At 39.4% G+C, this 21,592-nt stretch overlaps 1 long non-coding RNA gene across 2 annotated transcripts in view; it reads right to left on the reverse strand.

Annotated features, from left to right (window-relative positions):
• The window catches only part of LOC141570423 (uncharacterized), a 121,617-nt gene that overhangs the window by 28,950 nt on the left and 71,075 nt on the right, over positions 1-21,592 (reverse strand). The window contains exons 1-2 of one of the 2 annotated variants that reach the window (XR_012494428.2): positions 2,859-2,922; positions 2,030-2,091 (exon numbers count right to left, since the gene is read on the reverse strand). The exons of the other annotated variant lie outside the window; for it this stretch is intronic. This is a non-coding gene — a long non-coding RNA (uncharacterized LOC141570423). Of the gene's footprint in view, positions 1-2,029; positions 2,092-2,858; positions 2,923-21,592 lie in introns of those variants that run through there. 2 annotated transcript variants of the gene reach the window in all.

Raw genomic sequence — 21,592 nt, forward strand, 5'->3', positions numbered from 1 at the left:
GTCTAAGTTTATGGGGATACTGCCATGAAGAAAATGGCAATGTACAAATGGATTAAACGTTTTTCTGAGGGGAGAGAACATATCACTGACGAAGAGAGGCCAGGGCGGCCAGTAACAAGCAAAACTGACAAAAACATTGCAAAAATTCATTGAATGTTGCGTCAAAATCGTTGGCTGACTGTGAGAAGCATAGCAGACCAAGTAAACATCGATAGAGAAACAGTTAGGAAAATCTTAACTGAAAATCTTGGCATGAGAAAGGTGTGTGCAAAAATGGTCTGGAAGGAGCTCACCGATGAACAAAAGCAAAAGAAGTTTGTCAAGACCTTTTGGAGAGGCAAGATGATGTTTTGGGCCATCTTATCACTGGTGATGAAACATGGGTGTAACTATATGACCCTGAAATAAAGCATCAGTGTACAACGGAAGTCAGGCAATTCTCCACAGCCAAAAATGTTCCATCACTCCAAATCAAGAGTCAAAATCATGTTGCTAACCTTTCTTGATATCAGAGGAATTATTCATTATGAATTTGTACCAACTGGACAAACAGTTAACCAAGTTTACTATTTTGAAGTGCTGAAAAGGCTGTGTGAAAAAGTTAAATGAAAACAACCTGAATTTTTTGCCAACAATTCATGGTTCTTGCATCATGAAAATGCACCAGCTCACATGACACTATCTGGGGGGTAGTTTTTAGCCATTAAACAAATAACTGTATTGGAACACCTTCCCTACTCACTTGATCTGGCCCCCAATGACTTCTTTCTTTACCTGAAGATAAAGGAAATATTGAAAGGAAGACATTTTGATGACATTCAGGACATCAAGGGTAACACAATGACAGCTCTGATGGCCATTCCAGAAAAAGTTCCAAAATTGCTTTGAAGGGTGGACTAGGCACTGGCATCCATGCATAGCTTCCCAAGGGGAGTACTTCAAAGGTAACTGTAGTGATATTCAGCAATGAGGTATGTAGCACTTTTTCTAGGGTGAGTTTGCGAACTTAACTGTCAGAACTTGTAAGGGAATAAGCCATGTGGATATTAGAAGTATCCTGGGTAGAAGAAACAGCAAACATGAATACTCTGAGGTAAAATCATGTCTACAGTGCTCAGGGAAAATGAGGAGACATACAAGATGAGATCACAAAAGTATGGCTGAAGAAGGGTAAATCATATAGTCCATCAAAGGACTTTGAGTGAGATAGGAAACCACTAGACAGTTTGCCCAAAGGAATAACATGATCTGAACTAGATGTTTAAAGGATTCCTCTCGTTGTTGTTATGTCAAAAAGACTAGGGAACGTGGGCAGAAGCAGGGAAACCACTGCAGTAATCTAGGAGATAGTGGGGGGTAGCTTGTTGAATGGGGAGCAGTGGAAGAGACACAAAATGGTTAGTTTGGGGTATTTTTTGAAGGCAGAACAGTTTTAATTGGACTGCAAGTGAGAACTCCCCAAGGATGTGGATTCTCAGAGAACCCAGAAAGGTGCCCCACAAGAGAGCCAGCAGCCATCTGATGACAGGACTAGATCAAGTAAGACCTGGCTCCATCTCTCCTCTCCCTAGCCCCACCCACCTTCTACCTTGAGTGTGATCCAAAATAGCGGCCTTCATCTCAAAATGAGGGAGAAGGGATATGATGCACACTGGAGGGAAAAATAAGCCAACCAGATCCAGCTTTTGCCCTATGATGACAGCCTGGCCTGAGCTGATGAAAGAGGAATTTATTCAATTATTACACGGACCTGGACATAATAAAGGGATGATCACTGTTAACTGAGAGGAGCCAGAAAGCTACTATGATTTGCCCTAAATTTTATCTTTCAGAAAAGAACTAGCTCCACAGAATAAACATAAAGGGACAGTGGAAGAAAAATCGTAATAAAGTTATTTTATTGTTATGAAGTCATGCTTGTTTAATGAAACAGTTGCTTTAGGAGGTCAAGACTAAAATGGTCAGCTAATGCTCTTTATGGCAAAGGCCAGTTAAAGAAGCAAATATACGTCCACTTGACAATACATACCTTCAGCCCCAAGCACAGCTTGCAGGAGCCCTTCTTTTAGGGTTACATCTTCAATGAAAAGCCTGTATGACACAAAACTGTTAGGAGCTGGTAGGAAAACAAAGGGTCTTGTTTTTGTCGCCAAGGCTGCTGCTACTACTGGTGTTATTCAGTAAAGCCCAAAAGATCTTGGGAAGCAGAAAGCCTGCACTGAATTTATGATTTAAATAGATTCCTCACAACTAAAGATAATCCTTCATTTGACATTTCTTCACTTCATTGTTTTTTTCCATATTGTTCACATCGAGCCTTGCCATTTCACTTATTCTTACCATAATGTACTTGCACATTTGCTGTTTTGATTATTATCTCCTACTTAAAGCTGACTTGGCACTTTCTTCCTGGGCCCTTATTTCCAGCAGCTTATAAATTTTATGAACAAATTACTATTTATTTATCAACCTCTTCCTCTGCCCAGCAGTAAATTTTTTGGAAATTTGGCCGAGAAAGCACAAATACTCTTTTTTAAATGAGACATCTAATGAAGAAAGCTATCATCTTTGGGAGAAAATATAAGCCAAGACGGTACTTTCTTTTAAATTATTGCATCACTTAAAAATAAAGAAATAAATATAACTTAGGAAATATAATATAAAGCAAAATATAGGTGGTTGTCCTCCAAAAACAGAATTAATTCCTTGGAGGAAGTATTTTACCAGAATTTCATTTCTTCTGGTATGTAGCTTCTATGCTGGAATGTTTCCAAAACAGTCATAATTCCCAAATCCCATCAAGTTACACGAAAAAATTGGAAAGTTCATTATGATTTCAGAAGTGACATTTGACTTACATTGGAGTGAGAGAGGTTGTCAAACTCTGGATTGACAGCCTCCACCATCAGCCACACTGTAAAAAGATATTAAAGTCACCACAAGGAGGATAGGTTGCATAAATAAACTTCATAGAGGAAGGGATCCAACATTTACTGTACTTTATAACTGGTGACTTACGTATTTATTTCATTTAACCTTCAAAGGCTACAAAACAACTGTTACTAACTCCACTTTGTAGAGAAAGACATTGGAGTTCAGAGGTTGAATGACTTGCCTGAGTTCACACAGTTAATAGTGGATCCTGGGTCTGAACAAAATCTATTTCTCTAAAATATAGCATTTTAATTTTAGATATTTGCTTTCGAACCTTCTCTTCCTTCCCATCAAAATCTACTACCAATGCTTCTAAAAGCAATAAAAATAGCTGATGGGCAGGTGAGATAAATACTGAAAAGGCTGAACAGATATATTAGAAAATGCTCAAGTTCACTAGCTATTAGGGAAATGCAAATCAAAACCACAATGAGATATCACCTCACACCTGTCAGAATGGCTATTATCAACAAGACAAATAGTAACAAGAGTTGGAGAGGCTGTGGAGAAAAAGGAACCCTCATACACTGTTGGTGGGAATGTAAATTGGTACAGCCACTAAGGAAAACAGTATGGAGTTTCTTCAAAAAATTAAGAATAGAATTACCATATGACCCATCCATGCCTCTCCTGAGCATCTACCCGAAAAACCTGAAAACATTTATCCATGAAGATACATGGACCCTGATGTTCATTGCATCATTATTTACAGTGGCCAATACATGGAAATAACCAAAGCATCCTTCGATAGATGACTGGATAAAGAAGATGGGGTACGTACCAGAGGTGCCAAAAAAATTAAAATGTATACAAGTGGACACTTTGGTCAACGTTGCTCAAGCAGTAGTTCGCCGTAATCAGAAATGTCTGGACGCTGATGGGAACCACTTTGAACACCTCTTGTAGTTGCAGAAGTCAAACGTGACTTGTATTCATCTTTTGTTATAGGTATATATTGAGTATTACAAATTTAATACAGTTTTCCTTTCTTAAAATGTGTATACATTTCTTGGCACCCTTTGTATATACAATGGAATACTACTCTGCCATAAGAAAAGATAAAATACTGCCATTTGCAACAACATGGATATGAGATTATCCCGCTAAGCAAAATAAGTCAGACAGAAAAAGTCGAGAACCATATGACTTCACTCATATGTAGGATATTAAACTAAAAGCAATAAAGAAATAAGACAAACAAATAGAGAAACAAAACCTCATAGATACAAATAAGAGTTTAGTGGTTACCAGAGTGTAAGAGGGGTGGGAGGATGGTAGAAAAGGGTAAAGGGGGTCAAATATATGGTGATGGCAGGAGAACTGACTCTAGGTGGTGAGCACACAACGTGATGTATAGTGACATATTATAGAATTGTACCCTTGAAAGCTATGTAATTTTACTAACCACTGTCATCCCAATAAATTTAATTTAAAAAAAATACTGAAAAGGCTGAAAGTCAAGAGTTAAGGCAATCTGATTTCTGGATGATTATTTTGGAGGTAAGAGACATGGCCACAGTACCCAGGAGTCAGGAGGCTCTGGGTACCTCCTTCACTTTTGCTTCTCTTTACTGATAATCTCAACCACTCTCCCAGGAACCAGGAGTCCAACTAAGCAAGAGGACCACTTCCATTCACAGAAAAGTAAGCTGAGAAACTCAATCATCCAGACTTACACAGTGAATTCTATTCCAACTTCTTCATAATTAGAGAACGGTAAACCTGAATTAAACTATATCTAGAATTCTAAATTTCACAATTATCTGGCACTAAGGAAATCCAGAAGAGAGGCTGCCCAATTACATCTCTAGTAACAAAACACCACCTGTCTTTAATATCCTACGGGTAAAAAAATCCTGAAACTCAAAAAGATGGCCAAAAAAAAAAAAAAAAAGAAAGAAAGAAAGAAAAATTCCCACAAAGCTAGGTGCTAAAATAAGATAATCTTTTTAATAGTGCAAAAGAAGCCAAACTCCAATGATAAGACCATTAAAGAATTTTACTGAAGACAAGAAAACACCCCAGGAGCTCTCAATTTTGACTCTGCAGAAAGGCAACTACATTACTATGCAATTACACAGACTACACTCCACTTTCCTCAGAAAGAAATAAGAAATTGGGCTCATATCAGGACACGTGCAAGGAAGTACGTGCCAAGATTTGTCCGGGATATTATATACAGAGGGTGCCAAAAATATGTATACACATTTTAAGAAAGGAAAAAACTGTATTAAAATTACACTGATGGTGACCAGTTTGAGCACCTTTTGTAACTGCAGAAGTCAAACGTGACTTGTATTCATTCATCTTTTGTTATCGGTATGTATTGAGGATTACAATTTTAATACAGTTTTTTCCTTTCTTAAAATGTGTGTACATTTGTTTGGCTCCCTCTGTATTTAATCTGAAATTAAAGCGATCTGATGATCACCTTGGCTTTCAGATATAAACCCATTTCATTGTTTGGGGAATTCCTTACTTTTGAGTTTGGGTAGAGGAAACAGAGGACCTACCCCCAGAGGAGCTGAAAATGTTAGTTATTCCTTCACCACAAGGGCCCATCCAGGAAGCAAAGTTTCTGCTGATTGGAGTTTCACACCAGACTGATGTGCTGAGTGCTCTTAATGCCTCTCTCTTCCTCTCTCTTCGTGTCCCTCTTGCTCTCCCTCTCTCTCATGCTAGAGGCAACAGCAGAAACTGCAACCTGAAGCTCCTGGCATAGAAGCTACTTTTAAAACTGTGCTACCTACTCACTATTCAGTCATTGAAGTGGTGGTACTGTCCTTATAGGACCAGGTCTTTAGTCTGTATTTGGGTATTATTTCACTTAACCTCCAGCCCTCTCTACAACTGTTTGAATGCCCCCTATCCTTAATAAGCCAAAGTCCATTGCTGTTGCTTGCAACCAAGAATGCTGATGGAATCAAATCCCAGCTCCAAAAGCATTTGCCTATTCAACTCACCAACGCTTTTTAATGGATGACCCACATCATTCAAAAAAGGTGTAGTTGTATTTTATGTACCTCAATTACTGGGATACAGAGTGTAGATTTTATTTTAGAAAATTTCCACTTAAAACAAAAAGTTTGGAAAAAAAGATTTTGTTACTTAAATCAAGTTATCCAAAACAACAATCATCCTCTTGATGCCAAACCATGCCAGGCTCCTGATGTATTACTGTGATATGATATACAATACAATGTAAACATAATCCAAATGAAAGAAACACTTAGAAATGTCAAGAAAACATATGTGTGGCATGTGGTTTGCGAATCTGGGTCTCTGTGTGGAAAGGGAGGGTGGGAGAGGGGAAGGTGTAAGCAGCAGAAACAGAAAATAGTTACAAACACCACTATCATTGATTTGAGTTCATTTGAAGGGTTTCCCATATTTCCACATTCAGAATTCTGAAGTGATACCACAATGTGACTTGTAATTACTGATAACAAATATAAGGGCCAGAGTAGGATGGGAGTTGTGGAAAAGATTATGGAATGCTTCTTATTACAACTCATACCTAGTATTAAAAAAGAAAAGAAAAAAGTTTACCAGAAGTAATTTATGTAAGGGAACATTTGAGATTTTGTTCCCCAGCATATGTTGTCAGTTTGGATCAAATAAACTGTTACAAAAATTCAAAAAAAAGTAAGTTATATAAGACCAACTGAATCATTAATGCTAATTTCATTATATCAAAACACCTGGAGTTTAAGAGTAGAAAACAGTAAGTTTTATGAATTTACAAGTATATAGCATATGTAAATATGCTATATACTTTTTTTTGTTTGTTTTACTTACAATATTCAATTCTACTAGGCAGACGCCTAAAAATAAGAAAACCCTTGTTGTCCCTTCAAGGAATAGGAGTCTACAATGTAATCTAGGGCCTATAAGCTGCTCCAGTAGTCACGAAAAGCCCATACCTTGAAAGGAGCTCTGAGATCAGTTTGAAACAAAAGGGAAGTCATTGAATAGAAAGAAAATGAAGAACAGGTAAATTTCTTTGAGACAAAAGGCAAGTCACCATTGATGGCTAAAACCATTTGGATTGAATCCATTAATCAAATAAATCAAATAGTTCAGTGCTGGCCAAAAAAATAAAGGGGCATTTAATGTTTTTGATGGAACTGACCAGATAAGTAATTTAATAATAGTCAAGTCAGACAAAATCAAGTCCAAGCACGTGTGTGCAGATGTAGCAAGAAAGCTCAAAGGAAAAGATCCTAAAAGCAACAGAAAATCCAAATGAATTCAGAATGAAAAACAATGCCAAGAAAAAGGAAGAAGGCAAGTGATGGAGCGATCCGCTCCTCATGGGCTGTGAATTACGTCGGGAAAATGAAGACTTCTGAGTAGCTCCTGGCTGTGCTGTTAATAAGTTAGAATTCTGCGGATTCCCTATAATTGCAGCAATTCAAAGTATTAGAGTGTACCTGAGACAAGTGAATGATGGGTTCAATGGGGTAAATGAAGAAAAAGAGTCTACATTTTTAATGAAAAATGAAGGTGGAAACCAGCCATGAAATAACGTCACTAAATAAAAAATGGGGTGGCAGAGGGGGCACCCTGCAGCCCAAAAAGGTAATACCTCAGGCAGCAATAAATAGTCTGGTTCATAAAAACAGAAAAGCACTTCCCTGCCCTTTACCAGCTATGTTTCAAAACAAATGCTTTGAAACAGTAAATTCTACTTTTTTAAATGAAACATGTCACACAAAGATATTTTCTGTGGTGATATCTAATTATGTGAGAGGGAGAGGTCATGGTGTGACTACTACTGCTTTTCTCTACGTTCCTTTTGTTATATCCCTAATAAGTTGCACGTTCCCCTATGCAGATGCACATAAAATTCACCCATCAGAAGCCAACAAATATGTATTGAGCACCTACTATGTGTCAGACATTCTTATAGGTGCTGGGATTACAGCAGTAAACTTACAAAAATCTTTGCTCTGATAGAACTAATATTCTAGTTAAGGACAGAGAGATGACAGGGAAAGAAATACATACTAATATATGCAGAGGGTCCAACCATCATAAATGTCATGGAGAAGAGAGCAAAAGCAGGGAGGACTGAGATTGTTGGAGTAAGGAGTTGCCTTATAGTCATATACAGGCCAGGGGATGAGGGGTTGGAGCTAAACGATGACCTTGGGTCCTGAGTTTTGTTGTTGTTGTTGTTGTTTTAATTGTCGTAAATATACAACATAAAATGGACCATCTTCACCATTTTTAAGAGTACAGTTCAGTAGTGTTCAGTACATTTACATTGTTGTGTAACCAATCTCCAAAACTCTTTTCATCTTACAAAACTAAAACTCTCCATCCATTAAACAACTCTCCTTACCCCACACCCCCAGGCCCTGATGGCCACCATTCTACTTTCTAGCTGCATGAATCTGACTACTCTACGTACCTCATCTATGAAGAGTCATACAGTTCTGGGCTTCTTGTGGTGACTATTAGAAGCTGCAATGGAGTGCACGGATGAGATTAGTCCTGAAGATCTCGAGACAAAAAGTGGTGATGCTCTGACTGTTGGGGGGAAAGTTAACTGGGGCATTGCCAAGAACACACAGAATTCTGGGACTTCCCTTCACTCCTGCCCATGTGGTGTTACCTGGAACACTCACAGCTCCTGGTCTCTCTCTTGGCTCCCACAGATGGAGGTGTGGAAAGCCAAGTGAGCACCTTCTTACAAGAAGCATGTGGGACTCTTGGGCTCCCTCTTGACTGCACAGAAATGCAGCTATGAAACATCAGGCATTCTCTGGTCATGGAGTCCTTTCTGCTCATTTCCTGATTCTCATTTATAATTATACACATATAATATAAATATATGGTCCTGAGGCATACTTGGGCATCGTGCTATGCTGTAAAGAACTTGGTCCTAGGAAAAGGGAGCCATGGGTTCTAATTTAAGACATTAATTTATTTTGTGATTTGGGGCAAATGTCTCAACTGGCCTATGGGATTAGTTTCTTTGGGAAATTGCCTTACCTATATCTTCAGGATATACATTTATGTAAATATATAGTTACACCTTTTAAATTAAAAAAAAATTAAAGACAGGCAAACACTCTGATCATGCCTAGCACATGAAGTGCATCCTCCAGAATGTTATATAGAACAGTTGGTTTTTTGTACTGGAAAATAATACTTTCTGTACTAGAAAGCAGATCAGGTTCAAGTCCTGGCTTCTACACTAGATTCTTTGTGTCCTCGAGCACATCCCTTCACTTCTCAAGGTCTAATTTGCCTCATCTTTAAAATAACTTCTGTATTTATTCATTGTCCAGCTTCTCCACTAAAATGTAAGATCCTGCACATCAGAGCCTCTGTTTTATTGATTGTTCTACCTCCAGAAAGTAGAAAATAGTGACTGGTGCACAAAATGGTACTCGATAAATATTTATTGAATGAATTAATGAATAAATGAGCTCTTGTTATCTACTTAGCAATGTGCTAAGTGCTGTGGTAAAAGTATCTAACACATCAGAAGCACTGAGAAAATAATGCAATTCTACACTAAATGGTACTAGTTACGGACCTTACTTATGACCACCCTGTACTGCTATCATAGATAAACAATTGGTCATTTTGATAAGGGAGAAAGAAATAGGGCTATTTTGTAAAGATGACAACACAGAAAGATGAGGTTTGAATTGGGCTGAAAAAGGCAGGTAGCTTTTGAGTAAGAAAGAGGAGAAAAAACTCCTTTTGGGTTGTTAAAAATATAACCAAGCATGGCATAAACAAATCACAGCAAGAAATCTTTCCCGGAGGTCTTCTTTTATCACTCTATACCCTCTTCACAGGAGTTCAGTTTGAGACATGTTGGATTTGAGGTCTTGCGTGAGATGTCTAGCTTACGTTTGGAAATTTGAGTTTGGAACTTGGCCTAGAGATCTAGAATTGGAAGTCATCCACTGAAAGGTAATAACTGCCATGGATGCCATCCAAGAAATCACAACTCTCCTTAAAACTTATTCTAATACCCTACAGCTTTGCATCTTTCAAACAGAAGATGGTATTCATGTTGAGAAACAATCTACTCATTCAATCTCAAATCCAGTCATGTAGCCATATTGCAAAACCAAGCAGATCCAGACTGTTCCTCAGCTTTGGTATGTACATGCCCAACCTTACTCAAACACAGGCACCAGAGACCAGTTTGGACCAGGTGGCAGGATGACCTTACATCTCAGTTTGCCAAGGACAGTTCTATTTTATACCTATCATTCCAGCATAATTATTAATAGTACCCCAAAAGCATCCCAGTTTAAATGATAAATTATACAGTCAATCTACTAATTCCCTAAATAACTGAATGACCCATTCCCCAAATGATCAATTTGCCTAATGTAATTATGTCATTTAACTTTCTAGTTTACTTGATTGGTTTTCATTTTGCTTTCATTAATACAATTTTAAGAAATGTTTAGACTGGCTCTTCTTCCCCAGCTCCTTAATACCTGAGTTGGAAACTTAAGACTCTGGGTCTTCCTCTCCGTCTGTGCCTCACTATCCCGCGATCTACCTCTGATTCTGTCCCTCAGTCTCCAGCAGCAACCGCAAGGAGCTGGGCAAAGAAAAATTGAATATATTCTTCTTATGAATATATTCTCCTTACGAATGTATTGTTTTATGAATATACTCAATGAAAATATTATTTTTATGAATATATTCTTTATAAATAGTGCCTTCTTGCATATATTCTTAAACATGAAGAGTTCATATAAATACATCTTTATGAGTAATAATGAAAAATATTTTTATAATAATTCTCCCAATTCAAGGATATATCCTCATGAATATACTTTTATTAAGGTCCTCAGAGCACCCTTCCTCAATTTTCCCTGCTTTCTGTCCCTCAAACGCTTGAGACTGACTAGGTTGAAAACTCCTTAAAATGCTGGTCAAACATCACAACGAAAACCAAACCTAAATAGTATAGACAACATAAATAAGTTTGGTGAATTAGTCCTTCAAGGAATTTGGCCATCCAATGAATTATCTTTCAGCAAACTGACTTTCAATTAATTGACTGTTAGCAATCTGACCTATAGCCTTCCTGACCAGCCATCTAAAACAGGTCAGCCATTATCCTATTTGTGACCTCAACTACACCAAAATTCTCTCTCAGAGGATTTGTTTGGTTTCTTCATCGTTTCAGCAAAACCAAACATAATTATGTTTGATGATCTTACATTATCCATGTTGGAATATCCTCATGAGGTCCAGGGCCTTTCTGTTTCTGTTCCCCAGTAATTCTACAGTCCTATCACAATCTCTGGCACATAAGTCAAGATGTAAAGATGCTCAATAAATATTTTTTTAATAAACTGACAATAAATGAATGAATGAGTGCATAAGGGGTCCCCAAAGAACCTCTAGATTCGTGGCAGAAAGAAGAAAAAATATAAATCGTATACTATTAATAAAACATATACAATTCTGACCACCATCATCCCAACCACCCTCCTTTTCTACCGAAAAATAAACAGAAGCTATCAAGCAAAACTTTTTTAATTGAGTATGAAAAGAAGCGGAGTGGGAGGGGAAGAAGTGGTCAAGAGATGAGCAAGCTTCAAACCATTTTTTAATCGGACAGAACGTATTTTATAGTCTGAAATCAGAATGCACTGAAGAAAATCTCAACCCCAGATGTTACAACGTTGCCCATTTAGTACAGCGTTACTTGAGAGCAGATGGCGATGAGTCAGGACTTAACAAAGACCTAAATGGCTCTCCTGCCAGCCCTTGGGCCAGCATTTGCATAGGAAGCAAATTTGGCTTGGCTGCTGATGGTGATGGCCTCTCACCCAATTGGAAGTGACCTCATTTTCACGTCTCCATTTTCCATCTCTGCCATATGCAGTTATAATCTTCTGGGAAATACTGTGCCACAAAATATAAAATAATAGCAAGACCTGATCATCTGAAGCACTATTTTAATTATGATTTTACTGACATACCTTCTCATTAGTAATTCATTTTTAATCAGTCTAACACATTTGAATTAGTGTGATGTGGTTTTCTTTTCACTCATTTAATATCTCAAGTCAGAAGTTTATAGCATTGCATCAGGGCAATTACATGAAGGGAGGCCATTTTTAAAGACGCATATAATTTTACGGTGGATTCGCACTGTTTATGAATTAGGTTTATAGGCCTCACCTCGCCTCCAGATGCACTTATAATCATCAAGAGAAAAGAAAGACATTTCACAAATGAAAGCATAACCTCTTTCCCATTTGGAAACAAATCGCCCAGTCCTAACAAACACAAAGGCATTTTTTTTTTTTTTTACACTTAGACAATTTACCTGGGGGGTTGTGGGGACAGGAACAAGGTCTTCATTTATCTGCCATTTCAACTCACTGAGGTCCAGCCAACAACATATTTCCTCAGGAAAGGACAGGAGACAGAGGGACTGAGAGTGATATTATTAATTGTACTTTCTGAGAGCAGGAGTTCAAGGGACACAGCAGGAATCTTGGAAAGTCTCACTTTCTTCCTCTCCTCTTAAGTCCCCTCAGAATTACTCAACCCGAAGTTCCAATAACTGAGTCCCATCATTTTCCAGCTTTCAAATACCCAGTGTTCTGAACCAAGCCCTTAATCCTTAGCCTATCTTCCTCCTTTGATCTAGAAGCCTTAATAGTTCATTAATTTCTCAAGGAAGGGAAGGTAAATTTTATCATAAACATTTGAACAAACTCCCCTATTTGTAGCATTGCTAGCTGAGAGGGATGCTGACAGTTGTACAAGAGATACTGTTTTTGAAAGTGTAATTCAAACCCATTAGAGGATGGTGAATTATGTTTTTCATAAAATAGTATAAAATAGAAAATATTAAAGTGTATTACACAAGCAATTTCTGTTTCGGCTATTATGTGTATGGAAGTATGTGTGTACTGGGTCAAATGTGCAGTTATTTTTAGCAAACACTCATATAATGCTTCATACGTGCCAGGGACATCTACATGCATTAATTCATTTAATCTTCAAGATCATCTAATGAGATAGGACTATTTTTTACCCCAGTTAGATAGTTGAATGAACTAAGGCACAGAGAATTTAAGTAATGTAGCCATGATGGTTCAGCTATAAAGTGACAGACGGGATTCGAACATAGGCAATCCAGCCCTAGAATCTATGGTCTAGGTTCACTCTTTCACATACTAGACCCATCTGGTGAGCCCAGCTAAGACACTGTCTTCTCTCTTGCTCTCTGAGGAGGCACTGTCACAGCTCCATCCAGCCTGCCTCTCCTAAATATATTTCCTGCTATAGGTTTTAGTTTTTAAAAACAGACTTTGATAAACACCAATTTAAGGGGATTATATATGATGTACATCCTAGGTTAGTTCCAATTTCAAATATTCAATATAATAATCCTTATACCATCAGGCCATATGACCTAATGTTTTCCTCGGTAAACTTGGCCCCTGTGTCATATACTTCAGAGTCACTAATGACACCACCCTTGCCACCAATTATAAATCAGAGATCTTCTACCTTGATCACTTTGTCTCTGGGATGGGATGGTGCTAGTTCTTACATTCAATGGTCCCCAATCCCATGGTGCCAGAATTAAAATAAAAAAAAGTTGTTTATATTCTGAGAAAACTATTACACAATTAACAACAGTAAAACCCAAAGCTTTTGCAAGGCTACTTAGTCTTCAGGTGGGAGAAGCTATAGAATTAGGTTATAAAATAACCACCGCAAGTTTATTTTCCCTATCCTATTTTACAATGAATGGGGCTAGCTACAAGGAGACCATGTAATCCAAGGAAAATATCCTTAAACTTCCAGTCACAAAATCTGACCTCCATCAAAATTACGTAACTTAAGCAAATCACTTATTCACAACAGCTTACCTTAGTTAGGATTTTGTACTTTCCAGAGTATACTTACATTCATGATTTTTTTAGGCTCTAACAACTATTCTCTGAGGAAGGTAGAAATGGCTATCGGAGAAGGGATGTTTCCATTCTCTTTCTCTTTTACTCTCTGCCTACCTTTCTCCCCCCAAAAGAGGAGAAACAGCTAATCACAGGATTCAGAGAGCAGAGCAATCACTGGGGACATTTCACTAGCAGGCAGTGAAAGGTGAGCACTGTATAAGGTTCATAATTTACTTCCTAGACCCATGTGATGAGCCCAGCTAAGATATCGTCTTCTCTCTTGCTCTCTGAGGAGGCACTGTCACAGCTCCATCCAGATCCCCTGTACCATTTCTGTGTACCATTCAGCTTCTGTCTGCTACTTTGCTCCTAATGGCTGAGTCTGTGACCTTCTTTGGAGGATTAGAAACCCCTTCACCCAGATGTCCTTGGAACAATAGATGCAGGGGTTCTAGTCCCAGCCCCACCCCATGCTGGGCTAACTCCTAACCAGTGACTAGATGTGCAGGAGTGTGATCGCCCAGCTCCCTCACCTCAGATGAAACAAATTTTGAGATGTCAGTTAAACTCAGACCCCCCCACACACACACAATATCTGGAGTCTGGGAGTTCTCCTGGAATGATACCCTTGCTTGGCTTCACCTTCCCTATTCTCTTCACCCACTCCCTTGCAAATTTCCTCTGAGGACACTTCCTGAAGAAATCACTTACACCTTTATCCTAGCCTCAGAATCTGCTTCCAAGAACCTGACCTAAACTCTCCCCCTGTTGCAGGTCTAGGCCTGTATAAGGAGACAGGCCTGATCAGATTTTCTCTATTTCTCTTTGGCCTCCTTTTCACCTACAACCAGGTTAGGTCAGGTCCTGCTCCAGAGAGGTGGCAGTCATCTTAGATTTAAGGAGGACGTAGAAGCCTCATGTGAGTCTTCAAGTCTTAGCTGGATTTTCCAACCAGCTTCTACCAGAGCCATGTCTTGGAGGTTAGTATTCATTGGCCAGCTATTAATACAGCAGGGCTGTGATAACCATCTAGCTGCTAGTCTTAAACAGCTCCCTCAGCTAGGAAGCTGAGGGGAAGACCGGTAAGTGATTTAGGTATTCCTGGTTTCCTGGCCCTAAAACTAGCATAATAGCAACAAAAACCTCACCTCTAGCTTCCTACAATTATGTTAGCAACCTTTTCAACAGTAAAGTCATCCCATATGGCTTAAGAGCTGGAAGAGACCTTTGAGATACATCCCTTAGTATACAGATGAAGGAACTGAAGCGAAAACCACGCATTTCCCCAATGTCACATCATTGACAGTAAATCTTTTCAACAAATCTGAGTCTCTAGACTCCGAGTAGGGCAGTGGGTGCTGGCCATTGAACCAGGCTGCAAAGTGAGAGAAGGGCAAGTAGACTGCTGTCCTCCCAAATCCCACCCCCTGAAAGCACCTATTGAGTATATGTAAACACATTCATGACCATTGATTGGTTTGAACTGCTTGATCTTTCCCCCACTAAGATAAACAGCATGAAACATAGATTAACTCTCATCATCTGCCTTGAAGAAAACATAATCAATATAATCAGTTCGTTAAGGAGATTCTTAGTCACATCACACTACATCTACCACACCTAGCACAGTGTCTGCCACATAGTAAGCACACAAATCATTTTTTTAGAAATTCACTGGACAAAAATTCATATTGAGCACTTAACTGTGATTACAATGATACTCCAATTTATTCATGGGGAGACTTACAATAGAGTTATGGCAAAATATTATGACATTGATTGGCAAAATATCATGAAATATTTAATTCTACCATACAAATTATAAATAATTTTACTAGCAGTAAAATATGGCTATAGGATATGTATTTATATTCCTGCATTCAAGAAACAAATGCACATTTGAATTTTAAGGAGATACTTTCCAGGTATGTGTTTTCTACTCTACTTATGCATAATTTACTCACTAGCTAGTCCTCACTACCAATGAAGCAACATAATCAAATGCAAGAAATTTTAAAATTGAGAAAACATTCCAACATTTCATGCATTAATTTCCTTTTCCTTAAGAGTAGAATATCACTGTTGTTTGACATTACCCATGAACCAATGGCTCAGCCTATATAACAGCCCTGTTCCCTTAGAACATAAGTTTGAAAGCACTACAGTAATGCAATCTTCACGCAAATAAACTCTAGCACAGGTTAGTATTAAGCAATCTTAATACAGACAACTGAATCGGTATCTGGCCCATACACACTTCCCTGCTATTGATTTCAAAGCAGGAAAATCTCTGCAGTCATAAACACAAGGAAATGTTGAAATGAGAGTTTAGGTATAAATCCTCAAAACATTAATAAAGACCCAAACAATGTTTACAAATTGGAAAAACGGAGATTAGACTTAGTTTTTCTCTATAGACAATAAACTTGTGAAATTTCTAAAAGGGGACCTTTCAAGTATATTCATGGGTAGGGTGAATGATTACGCTTTAAATGTTTTCTAATTTTAGCTATAATTCTATATAAAAAGTGTCAGAGGGGAGCAAAGTATCTAACAGTGCAAGCAAAGGATTGAGGGGGAAGGAATCATGGCATCTAGACCTTTCCCTTTATTGAGATGGTGCCCAAGGTTAGACATAGAAGGTTGGGAAGAGGAGTAGCCCAAGCTATGATGTAAGCTGAAGGTAACCCCACCCTGAGGGCAAGCTGTGCATAGCCAAGGACAATCAATTCAATTGAATTCAGTAGTCAATAATTTCCCCCCTCATGTCAAGCTCCATGCTATGTGCTAAGGATAAAGAGATGACTACAACACCACCCCCACCCTGATATGAAACCAAATTGAATAATCATTAAGGAGACAGAAGAGAGAAAGAATAATAAAAGGGTAACTGAGGGGCCCTTGGAAGCCAGATGGGTATCCCCAGCTTTCTCTTGGTGGTGGGTAGGAAAGGAAGATGGTGTGATGTGCTTGAATAAAAGACTCTAGTCCTCATTTACACCAGCTGACAGAGCTGCTGCTTTCTGCCAGTTGCTACTCTGAGTCCTTAACTAGCAGCCATTCCCTATAGCAGCATGAGGAGCAAGACCATGGACAAAATCACAGGCTATAAGATATTATTGCAAATTTACTACAGCTATTATTATCCCCATTTGACTGGTGATAAAATTGGGACTTAGAAAAGGGAATACCTTGAGCACTTTTCAAAGCTATCAAATGAAAGAACTAGCATTCAAATCATCACCCATCTAACATCAAAGTCTAGTATCCCCCCTACTCCCCAGTGCCTCTTTATGTATAGTGTGTCTGACACAGAATACTTTTAGACCCCTGAGAGGACAACAGGGAGAGACTATGTCATGCTCTCTGATTTATGGTCCAAGTCTAGATTGAGGAAAGGGTGTGTGAAATTCCAAACATGACTTAAGCACCTCCTGGCCAGAGCATTGAGATCCCCAAACACCTTCATCTTTAGAAGAACATCCCTACAGTGGGGCAAATTTCGGGTGGCCCTCATGCTGGCTTCAGCTGGAAGACGTGGACATTCCAAAGAGCAAAAGGAGAAGTGGTTGATGGACCGCAACCATACTTTAAAAGTAGGGCCAGGATTTGTTAAGGGGCTGCATGGGTCCCAGTGTTTTACTTCATTTTAAGAAACTAGCCTGCATTTTTACCTATAAACGTCTCTCTGCCTAGGCTACCCACTTAAGTGCATGAGGCTTGGTCAGGGAAGAATCAGAGACAGCTACTTCCAAGCACAACATTCATTCTTTCATTGCACACCTATTCTGTGGTGGACCCACTTCTAGGCGCAGGAGCTAGATACAGTACAAATAAATATTTGAAAAGTCCTTGATATCATGAAACTTCCTTTCTAGTCAGTGAGGGGAAAGATGATACATAAGAAAGCAAAGCAATGGGAAAGATCATTTTAGGTGGTAATAAACACCACGAAGAAACATTTTTAAGGGTGGAGGAATAGAAGAGAGATGGTGGGAGAGTACTGGTTTAGATCGGATGATCTGAAAAGGCCTCTCTGTAAAGGGAACCTTTAATTAGAGACACAAATCATCCCCCTCTCTGAGATCTAAGATTGGTTATTAGGCCCAGATTATAGTGCCCAGCTCTTCCTTCCTTCCTGAAGAATTCCTTTCCCTAAGAATCCTTAATCCTCATACACACAGTCTTCTGGCAGTTCTGCCCTACCAGTTCACCAGATGAGCCCAGACATGTCCAGGTTCCCCTTAGACAAAAGTTGGCATCTCTGTTACATCAGCAGCAGTATCAATATCATTACTACTAATAATACTGCAGGACAGCACATCTACTTAGCCAGTTGCAACCAAGAAAGAAAAGAAACAAAACCCAGGAAAAAGCAGGTGGGTGTAGGCTTCCAGAAAATGAAGTAAATAAAAGTGGGTTTGCTCATATAACTCAAGGGCGGGAAGAAGATACTCTTTTTCTTTTTTACATAACAACCAAGATCTATGCTAGCAGGTGCTATGACTCTTTAAGTAGATTCAATGAGAAAATTAACTCTCACAGTATGAAATCTGATATTTTTTTTTGTGTTTTTGTTTGTTTGTTTGTTTGTTTTTTTGGTATCTGGAGACAATATAAAAGAAAAGCAGGAAAAGGAAATAAAAAAGGTAAATTACCCCCTGAAGTCAAGACCACCCATCTTCCTTCCTCTCCCACTTTACCCTCAGGCCTTAGAGCATCTACCTTCCCCTACCCAACAAAAGAAAGACTGGGGCAAGACTAGCTGGGATCCGTACCCTGTGATAAAAGAATAAAGATGTTTGAGGCATAAGAAGAGGGAGGACAAAGAAAGATGGAGACTTCTGGAGGAAAGAAAAGGGTCTAGACTGAATGCGATCAACCAAAAGAACACCCACATAGGAACGTCCCAAAGGTCTGCTCAGGGATGCCCTTCCTAGTGCACAGAGCACAGACAAGTCAGCCGAACTCACATTGCAACCCCTCACCCCCACTACATCCTTAACATTCTGTGTATTCCATCATCATGGACTTGGAATAAGAAACCATGGGGGGCAGGGGGAGAGGGGGGGAAGAGAATGTGTTTATGCTAACTTCCCAGAGAGAGGGAAGTAAACCACTCCCCACTACACCCACAGCCCCGAACCCCCGGCCACACCTGAGACATCTTCAGTGGCAAAGAGACCCATTTGCAGCCATCACCTGGTCAAAGTTGCTTTTCATGATCCTCTTCTTTTTCCACCCCAGAAAAGACCCACAGGTTATGACCTCTCGCCACCCCTACTCCACCCCACCCATTCCCACCCCTGCCCCCAGCCTAGAATAGACTTGTGACAGGTAAATATCATTTTCATCATTATAATCGTTGGCATCATAATCTTTTCCCTTTTACAGAATCAAAGTGATTATAGGATTTTTTCCCTCCTGGGAATCAGTCCACAATTTATTTTATAGCACATTCATAGAAGTTCCTGCATTTCCAAGGTAAACAGATCCTATTCAGGTTAGCACTCCTGGTAACAAAATTATATAACTACCCTAGCTTCAAAAGTAAGATAGGATAATACACATTAACATATCCTTCCCTTAATACTGCAGAAGACGAAACATCACAAAAATCAAATCACATGCCTTTTATAATCCAGTGTGAAGTCATATTATTTATATTATTAAAATTAAATCATTTGGGACATGGGGTGATTAAGAAAAGTTCAAAGCTTAAGATTTTCCCCCCAATGCCATCTTTCTTTCCTAACTGCCAGTTCACACATTCAGCTTCATTGCCTTGGAAGAGAAGGACAGAGGAAAGCAGGGGATCATTTAACTCTGACTATCATGGCTTCTTAGACTTCTTCTGTAAAAACTAAAATAACCTAAAATTCTAAAAAGTTAATATTAACAAATAATACAGGAAGCACCTGGAAAAAATTCCTCCAGTCACTGATGGGAAATTTCAGCTAAGGACAATTCACAGTGCTGGCAAGTAGCTGAGCTGAGACACAGACTCCAATCCTCTAAATTCAAATCCTGTTTGTCTTCCCTCTACACCACTAGGACATGCCTGACTCCAGTGCAGGAACTTAGAGGTGCTGCCGAGGAAACTGGCCCCACGCCAAGCCCCAAACTGCTTATACTTGGCAAACAGCTGAGCAAAAATATTCTGCTCTCTGACATCTTCCATTCCATCAGCTACCAGATCTTAAATATGGTTAAAAGCTGGTTCTCTTCCCAATACTAAATCACAAAATCAGGAGACTCCAAAGAAAGGCTTGCTCCCCACCCCCAACCCCACCCATTTCTATGCCAATCCAAATTTGGTTCTTCCTTCAACATCTCACTCTTACCATCCCTGATTTTTATACCTCCAGTCTTAATTTGATTTCTGAATGTTCCTGGATGGGATATTCCAATCCTGATTGAAATGGCGTGAAGAAAACTTTTACTAGTTTCTGCCTAGAACAGTCAATTATGTGGTCAAGTGAGAAATGCCAGCTCCTGGCCTTGGGGTTCCACAGTCTTTGAGGACCTGCATGGCAGCCATGGTGCAGAGAGGCACAGCAGGGCTGAACACCTAAAATTCCTGATATGAGGTCATCACTGGGCTTTGGGGTACTTACCATAACCTTCCCCCTTGAAGAGGAACAGACACCCTTAGGATACCAAAGCAACAACTGTATTGTATTCCTGAAAATCCCAGTGAAGCCCCAACATCCAACAATTAACAACTCAACTCAAACTGATCATATAAACTCAAACACATACAGAACTGGTCTGATGCTGTCTGTAACAGTTGTTTGTTCCCTTACAGACTCATCATACATGTGTTTCCATGAAAATAAGACTTAACCAGAAAATAAGCCCTAGCATGATTTTTCAGGATGACATCCCTTGAACATAAACCCTAATGCGTCTTTTGGAGCAAAAATTATTATAAGACCCCGCCTTATTTTGGGGGAAACACGGTATTTGCTTCTTTAATGCCCCAAACTAGCTTTAATTTCACTTTTAGAGTCTCTCTCTCTCTCTCTCTCTCTCTCTCTCTCTCTCTCTCTCTCATAATACAGCAGGTAGTTCCTGAACAAAAGTACCCACCTTCTGATTGCCTTTTAAAAAAACAAAAAACAAAAAAACAAAGATTTGTGCATTTCAAAGACAGTCTGCAGGTGACATGTAGACCTCTGGGAGATCTGCCACGGGGTCGTGGTTCTTTCTGAGTGAAGAGAACGCCAATGCCCGCTCACTCCAGACCTGGCAAGTTTGAAATGGAAGAGCTAACGGACAAGGCTGAAGCGTTGCTGCTTAGCTGACACCTGTGCTGTTCCATGTGGTTCACGCATTCTCAGCTGCACAGGACAGGACGCCAGCGCTGCCCAAGTGGCTGGGACAGGACTGAAAGGCAGCACACACCACTACACCAGGTGCTGAGGGAGAACTTGCTTCTCCAGGGGGAAAGCTGCACTCGTTTAGCCCAAGTATATCACTCACCCTGTGGCTGGAGAGCTGCCATCGTGCTACAGGCTGGTGCCCTTAGGGTGAAGCAGAAGTCCAGAGGCTCCATCTTCATTCACAAATGGCTGCCTGCTCCCTTATCCACAGCAAGAAGGCTGTTCTTCTCTGCCTCCTTCTCTGCTTCCCACCCCAACCTGTAGGTGCAGCAGGAGTTAAAGTTTTTTTCTGGTCCTTTCTTTATGATAAAGTCCCCAAATTGGCGTTGCTGAGTTCTGAGATACGTGTATTTTAAA

Source organism: Rhinolophus sinicus, chromosome 3 (genome assembly GCF_057876585.1).
Source record: "Rhinolophus sinicus isolate RSI-liver-muscle chromosome 3, RSI-T2T, whole genome shotgun sequence".
Lineage (NCBI taxonomy): Eukaryota > Metazoa > Chordata > Mammalia > Chiroptera > Rhinolophidae > Rhinolophus > Rhinolophus sinicus.